This window comes from Zingiber officinale, chromosome 4A, assembly GCF_018446385.1.
Source record: "Zingiber officinale cultivar Zhangliang chromosome 4A, Zo_v1.1, whole genome shotgun sequence".
In the NCBI taxonomy this organism is placed as follows: Eukaryota; Viridiplantae; Streptophyta; class Magnoliopsida; order Zingiberales; family Zingiberaceae; genus Zingiber; species Zingiber officinale.
This window is the reverse complement of record NC_055992.1, coordinates 144883217-144893328: the sequence shown is the minus strand read 5'-3', so window position 1 is coordinate 144893328 and position 10112 is coordinate 144883217. Positions and strand designations below refer to the sequence as shown.

Below are 10112 nucleotides of genomic sequence, written 5' to 3'. Positions count from 1 at the left end.
AACACAACAGAATTAGACAAACAATTAATTAAGTAATACAACTTTTGACAGTCTTCAGACTGTCGAGTTCTAATTTCAGATTTCCTCTGAAAATCCTAGGTTGAATCGACGCCTACTGTTCCCTCACTTGAGAACACATCCTCACCTAGTCCTCTTAGGAGAAGTTACCTACTGCCAGACCGGTCCTCCAGACCGACTGGACTTTTCGTCTAGGGTCACCACCCCCTAGGACCTAGGGTTATCTCCCCCTAGGGTTTTCCACATGCCTAGAATCCACTAGGACGTTTTCCTAAGACAACTTAGGACTTTCCTGCAAGCTCAATTAACCTTTTTAGATCATAAGACAACTTAACTTTGGACCGTTTGACATAATCAAAACCCAAGTTCGATCATCTGATGCTTACCACACCAACAGAAGGCACCTTCGACTAGGCAAATTTTGTCATTGGCAGTGGATAAACTTTTATCCACTGCACCTCTCTAGAGGCACCTTCAAGATCTGTGGAAGGTGTCTTCCAGCCACGGATAAGATTTTCTAGAGGCTATAAAAAGACCCCTGGACCTAGGAAATATGTAACAACTATTGTATTTATTTCCTAGCAACTTTCTGAGCTTCCAATGAGTGTAAGAGGCTTCTTTGCCTTCAAAGAAGGAGATCTTTAGTGCGTTTACTTTCTTTGGATTAACAACCTCCTCAGTTGTAACAAAATAACTCTTTTGGCTTTATTTTTTTTTGTTGTTCATTTATTCTATTTTTTTTCTAATCTGAGTTAAAAGTTGAGGAAGGTTTTTCTTAATAGCCAGTTCACCTCCCCTCCCTCCGACCTACCTTCAATCAACAAGTGGTATCAGAGCGAGGTTCGCTTTAGGAGGACTAACCGTCGAACGAAGCATACGAGATGGTTGAATCAAGCATCTACCCACCGAAGTTCGAGAGGGATTTCACCAATTGAAAGAAGAAGATGGAGGTATTTTAAAACTAATTTTGATTTACTTTTAATAATGGAATTTGGTTTTGTAACACCCAAAGCCAAAGAAAAATACCACTAGACCATAAAGGAGCAGGTCGAATTCGTGACAAACAGAAAAATAGAGTTCCATCTTCTAAGTGTCTTACTGCCATAAGAAGTCAATCGGATAGGGGCTTACGAGTCTACAAAAGAACTCTGGGAGAAATTCCTGGAACTACACGAAGGAATCTCAGAGGTGAAACTCACGAGACAGGATCTGCTTAGAAACCAAATCAGCAACATCAAACTGGAAGAAGGTGAAACCATTGCACACCTTCACTCAAGGATCAAGGAGCTCATCACTGGACTCATGAATCTTAGAGAAAAAGTAAGTAACAGAGATTCGCTAAGGTAGGCTCTTAATGTATTCCCTAGAAATACTAAATGGGCATCATTATAAATGCTTATTAGATATCTAAGGATCTAGATTCAACTACTTTAAAAGAATTATTTTCAACTTTTGAAGTCCATGAAACGAGATGTGCAAGCATAACATTGCCTTAAAGGCAAAGGCAGACGAACAAGATTCAGAATCTTCTCTCGATAATAGTGAAATAGCACTGATGGTACGTAAATTTAAAAAGTTATTTAAAACTAAAAGATTTAATCAAGTGCAGGGTAGGAAAAGAAGGATAAGATGCTACCATTGCAATAAAAAAGGACATGTGAAAGATAACTGCCCTAAATTAAAAGACAAGGATAAGAGCAAGAACAAGAAGTCGACCCAAGCAAACAAGTACAAGAATATGAAGGTGATGTGTGACGAAACATCGTCCAAATCAGAAATTGAAACCATCACCAGACTTGCGCTAGTGGAAATTCACAAAGAAGAAGGAGACGAAGCAAGCTTGTCCAAAATGAGCATCGAAAGCATCGATGAAGGGGGAGCAACATCGGAAGAAAGCAGAACTTCAGGGGGAGCTTCAGATCACGGGATCGATAAGGTAGGTCAGGTATGATCTCTTCCTCTTGACAAATTATTTTAATTTATTAAATTATTAACAAAAATTTGTTGTAAATTAGAAAAAGAAATTAAGAAATAAAAATCAATACTAGCTGAATCTTGTCGATTAGAAGACTTTGATAAAGTTAAAATTGAGAATGGAAAATAGCAAAAAGAGATAGAAACTTTAAAAAATCACACTTGCTTAAATATTCAGCATATTAGAAAATATAGTGGATTGAATTGGTACCTTAAATACCATAAGGGCCCAATTAGAAAATTTTTAAAGAAATACATACCTAAGAGATTCCTAGTTAACCCATTTGGAAGGAATCTATTTTGGATTCTAAAATCATATTTAGATTAATTGCTTTTTGACTTAAGACGTTCATAGAAAATTAAATATTAAATTTCTTTAAGAGTCTTTGTCTAGAAAATGGTTGTTGTTCCAATATCCAAGAAGGCATAGTACCTCGCCACAATGTGGAAGCCAATTATTGAAATAAGTATTTAATTGACTAACTGTTAAGCATTTAGAAGTTATAAAAATACTTTAATTTTTTGTTAAAAAATTAATTAAATATATTTTTTAATTAATTCTTATCCTTTTAACAGTTTGAATTTTTTTTACTCTTAGACTTTTAAAAGTACCCCATTTTTAATGTGGTCTAAAGGGGGAGCAGTAAGAGATTAAGTTTAGGGGAAGAGTAGTACAACAAATTATAAATTTTAATTTTTGTACTTATAAAATTTTACTTGTAAAATTTTTATAACTATTTTTTATTTATGGTTTACCCTAACTTAACTTGGATTTGATCACATCAAAAAGGGGAGATTGTTGGTACCCCGTGGTAGTTTTGATGAGATCAACCAAGTTAGGTTAGGTCCTATTAGTGTTTAATAGTTGTGTCTAAGTGTACAGGACTTTAGAAACACAAGAAGTCGAGAGGAAGACACAGCTAGTGAGAAGGATGGCACAGGAAGGGAGCCGACAGGCCCGGTGCATCCGTGGGATGAGGTGTTGTGAAAGGGTACACCGGTTGACAAGAAGGATGTGTGCAACATTCGAGGAATGAGAAGCTGGAGTGGAAGTCTGCTCGAGAAGAAGGCCAGAAATTGGGTTCGAGTAAGCCCTATTTCGGTTGGCCGAAATCACCCAAGATATCGAAGCGACGGAAGAGCTAAAATGGAGCTATGGAGCTACTAGAAGCGCCTTCAACATGAGTTGAAGGCGCCTCTGTGACCTTCAGGTAGAAGGCGCCTTTAGCTGGGCTGAAGGCACCTTCAACCATCCATGGAAGGCGCCTTCCAGCCCATGGAAGGCGCCTTCGACCAGGCAGATTTTGTCGTTGGTGGTGGATAAACTTTTATCCACTACGCCTCGCTAGAAGCGCCTTCCAGCCACGGATAAGATTTTCCAGGGGCTATAAAAAGACCCCTAGACCTAGGAAATATGCACCCATTATTGTATTCATTTCCTAGCTACTTTCTGAACTTCCAATGAGTGTAAGAGGTTTCTCTGCCTTCAAAGAAGGAGATCTTTAGTGTATTTACTTGCCTTAGATTAACAACCTCCCTTATTGTAACCAAGGAACTCTTTTGGCCTCATTTTTTTTTGTTGGTCATTTATTCTATTTTTTTTCTAATCTGAGTTAAAAGTCAAGGAAGGTTTTTCTTAATAGTCAGTTCACCTCCCCTCTCTCCGGCCTACCTTGGACCAACAGATTCCATAAAATTTGAAGAGGATCCTGATCCTGCAAAAATAGACCTCAAAGAATTTAAAGACGATCTAGAAATGGACCTTAAAGAATTTGAGGAGGATCCAGAAATAGATCTCATAGAGGATCTAGAGATAGATCCTGAAGAAGCATAGGAGGATCCGAAAGAGTGTGTGGAAGATCCAAAAATGGATCTAAATATGGATCTGAAGGATGATTCTGAGGTTGATCTCGCCATCGTCAAGTCTGGGATAAACGAGATAGAATTTCCCATTGCACTAGTATTTTTCCTAGTGGGAGTGATGCTAGCCTATCTATGTTATTAGTGTTCTGTTTACTATCATTATGTATGAACAATTTTAGCTTATTTTGTTTTTCTGAAAATAATGTAGTGGAAACTATTATTTTGTACAAACAGTGTTATACTCAATAAAAAAGAAAAATAGTTTGTTATGTGTTAACCAACTTGCTTATGATTAGTTCATATTTTATGATTCGTTCATATTCAATGATTAATTCATTTTTTGATTAGTTCATATTTTATGATTTGTTCATATTCAATGATTAGTTCATTTTATGATTAGTTCATACATATATGATTAGTTCATATTTTATTATTTGTTCATATTAAATGATTAGTTCATTTTATAATTAGTTCATATGAAAATGATTAGTTTATTTAATAATTAATTCATTAGATAGGATGTGTGTAATATAATTGATCAATATTGATTGGATTGACACATACAAATGATGAGTGAAAACATAGTTATCACTTGATTTTGTAAACCAATTCTAATTTACACTGAGTCAATAATTAATTACATGCATATGAATTACACTGAAATAATAAATAATATATTTATTTATGTAGATTATGGCAACTAAGAACATCATAGCTGAACTCAATAAGGGAGAAAAATTATATGGGGATAACTAGGATAACTATAAAATCTAGCACCTTAAGATACAATACGTTCTTGAGGAATAAGAAGTTCTAGAGGTTGTAAATCAATTCATGGAAGAACCATCTAATGGTTCTACAGCACAGTACAGACATGATCTTGATGCCTATAAGACATAAAAAAGGAAGGACTCTACTGCTAAAGGAATATTAATTAGTTCAATAGTGGATGACCTAGTATTTGAGTATGAGTCATTACCATCATCTCATGTTGTCTGGGTAGCCCTTAGAGAGAAGTATAGTGGAGTAAGTCTCAATAAGCTCTGTCAACTAACAATTAAGTTTGATAGCTGTAAAAAATGCTCAAATGTTACCATGACCCAACATCTAAGGGAGATGGGTAACATGATTTGGAACTTAAAAGCTGTCGGTCATGAGTTGACCAATGAACAAAAGGTTCAAGAAATTATCTATTCTCTTCCTAATTCTTGGGAAATGATGAAACAAAACCTTACCCACACTGAGAGTATCAAGACTTTCACTGATGTCTCACACCATATTGAACTTAAAACAGAGAGGATTGAATCTGTAAGGATTTTTGGTCAAGCTTTTGTAGCTGAAGATTCTAGTTCCTAGAATAAGAAAAAATGGTTTAAGAAAGGAAAGGGAAAAGAAAAGGAGGCTAGTGATGTTGTTGCAAAAAACCAAATCAAGAAGAAAAGAAAGAAATATGGACCAAAACATAAAAGCAAGTTGACTTGCTATAACTGTGGCAAAAGGGCCATTTTACTCGGGATTGTACTGAGCCTAAAAAGATAGATCCATCTTTATCTTCTTTCCATGAGCATTATATTGCAAGTATAGTATTGTTAACTAATTCTTATTCTTTGTGGATTGTAGATTTAGGAGCAACGAACCATGTAGCTTATGATCGAGCTACATATGTGGAGTACCGTCCGATACCAGCTGGCAACAAATTGATATATGTGGGAAACAATGCAAGAATTGATGTCAAAGAAATTGCCACTTTCAAGCTCTCCGAAATTGAGCTCATCCAAGCTCAACTCTAGTCTTCTCTTTGAGCAAGCTTCATCTTTAGCTTCTCGTCCCTCAAATGCGCTACGTGTTTCCTTCTCATTTGTTGGTATACTCTTTTACATCACCTCATCCCTCGGATTCACCGAGCTAGTCAACTCACTTCTTGTGTCATCCTTCTCACTAGATGCATCTTTTGTTTGACTTTTTGTATTCCTAAGTTCCTGCACACTCAGACACAAGGCATCAAAATCGCAGGACCTAACTTAACCTAGTTGGCCATATCAAAACTAACCGAGGATATTTATAATCTCTCCCTTTTTATGTGCATCAACCTAAGTTAAGTTGGATAAACAAAAAATAAAAATTTATGTTTTAAATTTGGCAATAAATACAAGAAATAATTTTGCAATAAGTAAAGTAAAATTTTGCAATTATTACCTCCCCTTAACTTATTCCCTCTCTATCACATCAAAACATATTAGAGAAAATATGAAAACTAAGTAAAAAATATTGAAAATATTCTTGGAGTTTTTAAAAAGAATTTTCAAGAATTTTACTAAAGCTACTTTTTAAAAGAAATAATTTTTATTAATTAAACCTCAATTTTATAAAAAAAAAAATTAAATTATTTTTTAAGTTTGAAAAAATTCTAAAACTTTTTGTAAATGACAAACATAAGTATTAGAAACACAAAAAAAACCTACCAATAAAATATTATTATTTGAATCATAATAAATATTTTTAATAGAAATGGTTAATTTTGAATTTAAATATTTAAAAATAGATTTTTAATTCAAAAAATCTTGCTTATTTTTCTTAGCATTCAAAATATAACGCTACTTAGCTAAAAAAAATCAGATTTTTCAAAATTTATTTTTGGAAAAAATAAATTTTAAATTATAATTTTCTATCAAAAATTTATTAAAAAATCATATAATTACCAAAAATCTCAAAAAAAATTATTCTAATATAAAACCTAACTCATTATCACAACAAAAATTAAAATTTTCAAAAATCAATTTTTAAAATAATTTTTATTTTTATTTTTGTTATAAAATTTATAAAAAATAATATAATAGTTAAAAATTTTCAAAAATTTTTTTGTTAGTATATAATAATTTCATTTTTATAAAAAAAATAATTTGGAAAAAAATAAACAGAAGATATACGAAACAAATAATTTTACCCAACATGTTAATAATTTAAACAAAATAAATCTAAGCATATGAAATTAATTTTGATGATTTAGGAATCCAAAATAAATTTCTACCTATAGAATTTATTAGAAACTTTCTCGAAATGTTATTTTTTGATATTTTTATAATTTGACCTCTATGAATCCTAATATATCCATTAAATCTGTTATAATGTTTGAACTTGTTGTAGTGGTGGGTGGGTTGAGTTTCCTTGAGGGTTGCAGTGGAGGTCCAATGCATTGTGAACTCACTCTATCTAACTTAGCTTCTAACTATCTGAACCTCTCATTCTACTTGATGATAACTTCTATATGGTTTTCAAGACTCTTGAGGTATTACGACAATTCTTGTTCATCATTCATATTTTCATTCACGACTTACACTTCTGAGATTGTTGGGGAGCGTTCCATCTAATTTTGATTTGACCACTGTTGGAGGTTCTTTGTCACTTGATCAATTAACTTATATGATTCGTTTAAACTTTTGTTGATATTATCAATGAACCTCCTACAGTGAAATCTAATAACATCTTGTTTGAGAAAGAAATCCCCATATTGAATAGGTGCATAGTGAGCCATTTCTCCAATCCATGACTAGGGCATTGCTTCAATAAACTTTTGAATCTCTCACATGCTTCAAACAGTGATTTTTCCTCTATTTGAGCAAAGTTCATGATTTGATTTCTCATTAATATATATTGTCCTACTTGGTGGGGGAAAAGTAACAAAAAGTGTTGCTCCAATTGTTCCCAGCTCGTTATGCTTTGTGGACAAAGGGAATTTAACCAAATCTTTGCTCTGCCCTTAAGGATGAATGGAAATGCCAGCAATTGAATAGCGTTTTTTGAGACTCCTTCACACTTCATCGTACTATAATATTCTTAAAATATCTCAAGGTGTAAATGTTGGGATTTTCGGGCCGCAAAAACCGTCTTTTTGTGTTGCGGAATCCCCGAATCTCCCATGCCACCGGATCCGTGCGAAGTTTATAAACAAAAAATTTCATGTACGAGTTTACTAAAGCCTAGATCTACACTAGAAGAAGGAATTTATCCTTGATGCGAAGCCCTTCGTAATCCCGCTCGTTCTAGGTTCGCTGGATCTCGAAAGTGTCAAAGTAGACACTTCTCTATGTGTATTCACACAAGAAAGAGATGGAGAAGAACCTCTAAGGATGTGCTAGCAACCTTAGAGATCAGTAATGGAGGAGAGGGAGAGCAAGAAGAAAACTAGAGAGAAAGAAGAAGATGGAGTTACTCACACAAGCACACAAAAATACACTTACTTCTCATCAAAAGTGGTCGGCCACTTTAAGGGGAATTGTAACCTCCATGGGATGCCAAGAGTCACAACTCTTGATAACTCCCATGAGGTGGCATTCCACTTAAGCAACCATGATGATGTGGAGCATCATCATTGGACCACTTAATGTCAACTCACCAATGAGGTAGCAAATGGTCAAGTCAAAATTGACCCTTCATCTTCCTCTCAAGTCAAGTCAAACTTGACCACTTCTCTCCCTTGGTTGATCTAATCTAACCATTGGTTCAAGTCAATTTTAATTTAATGGATCTCTATTCATTTAATTAAATTGATTAAATGAGTCTAAGTCCAAATTAGACTCAATTAACACATGAACCAAATTGAGTCCAACTCAATTAGCCTACTTTGGATTACTCTTAATCCAATTTGGTTCATCATATGAACCTAATCATATAGGTTCATCAAATGAACATAATCATTTAGGTTCATCAAATGAACCTAATCTGCATCTAATTTCCCTTTGTGTGTGACCCTATAGGTTCTTGTAACGTTGGCAATGCTCATAAACTCATTTAGAAGCATAAGTAATGAGCGGTATCTAGCAACACATCATTACTACCCAAGTTACAAGAATGTTGAGATCCAACAACACCTTGTGACTACTAATTGTGACTCCTCACAATATATGATAAGCGTCCTTCTATCCTAGACATCTAGATTGATCAATGTGAGGCATAGACCGTGTCATCCTCTAATCAATCTAAATCTTGAACTCCAAGTAGACTCACTCAATCAAATGAGCTCAATATCTCATATTGACTCATTTGGGCATGGCCATGCACTTAGTGGTCTCACTCTATCAAGAATATCGATGTCACTCTCGTCATATAGGAGGGATAGATCTCATCTACATCAATCACATCCCTCCGCATAATTTATTACATACCCAATAATCGCCTTTATAGTCCACCCAGTTACGGGTGGTGTTTGACGAAGTCAAAGTAAGTAACTCCTTATGTAGGGAACCATGGTGACTTCAGGTCCAAGGACTAATAGTCATACAAATAGCCACATGAGAAAGTATATAACACTCATATAATGATCCATGATACTTTCTCATGGCGGGTCATTCAGTATACATTCTCCAATGCATACTCATGTATCAACTTGATATCTCCATATCCATGACTTGTGAGATCAAGTCATCGAGTTGACCTACATGCTAGTCTCGTTGCATTAACATTGTCCCTGAATGTTAATACTCGACTAGGAATGATTAAGAGTAGTGGTCCCTATATCATCTCACTATCGGTTCAACTAACCGATTGATATAGGTAAGAACCCTCTACTCAAGGACGCTGTTATACTTAGTTATTTGGCACCAAATACAAGTAAGTATAATAACCAAAACAAAATGTCTTTATTTATATACAAGAATATGATACAATGAGTCCATACAACAATCATCAAATGATTGGCTCTAGGGCTCTAACTAACAATCTCCCACTAGCACTAGTGTCAATCAGTGTAAGCTCTAAGGCCTAATGACCTAGTGTGACCATCATCCTTTCCCTGTGCCAAAGTCTCGGTCAAGGGATCTGCGATGTTAGCCTCTGTGGGTACTCTGCAAATCTTCACATCTCCTCTCTCGATAATCTCTCGAATGAGATGAAAGCGCCGTAGTATGTGTTTGGTCCGCTGGTGTGAGCAAGGTTCCTTAGCCTGTGCTATTGCTCCATTGTTGTCACAATAGAGCTCTATAGGGTCAGCGATGCTAGGAACCACCCCAAGTTCAGTGATGAACTTGCGGATCCAAACATCCTCCTTTGCTGCTTCTGATGCAGCAATATACTTGGCCTCTGTCGTAGAATCAGCTACTGTGTCCTGCTTCGAACTCTTCCAGCTCACAGCACCACCATTTATGCAAAACACGAACCCTAACTGCGATCGATAATCATCCTGGTCGGTCTGGAAGCTGGCATCACTATAACCCTTTACAGTTAGCTCGTCATCGCCTCCATATATCAAGAAATATTCTTTA

At 35.1% G+C, this 10112-nt stretch overlaps 1 non-coding gene across 1 annotated transcript; it reads left to right on the top strand.

Annotated features, from left to right (window-relative positions):
* The first annotated feature begins 7393 nt into the window (after positions 1–7393).
* LOC121973991 lies at positions 7394–7498 on the top strand. Its single transcript, XR_006109882.1, has one exon. It is a non-coding gene; the product is annotated as a small nucleolar RNA R71 (small nucleolar RNA).
* The last annotated feature ends 2614 nt before the right edge of the window (positions 7499–10112 follow it).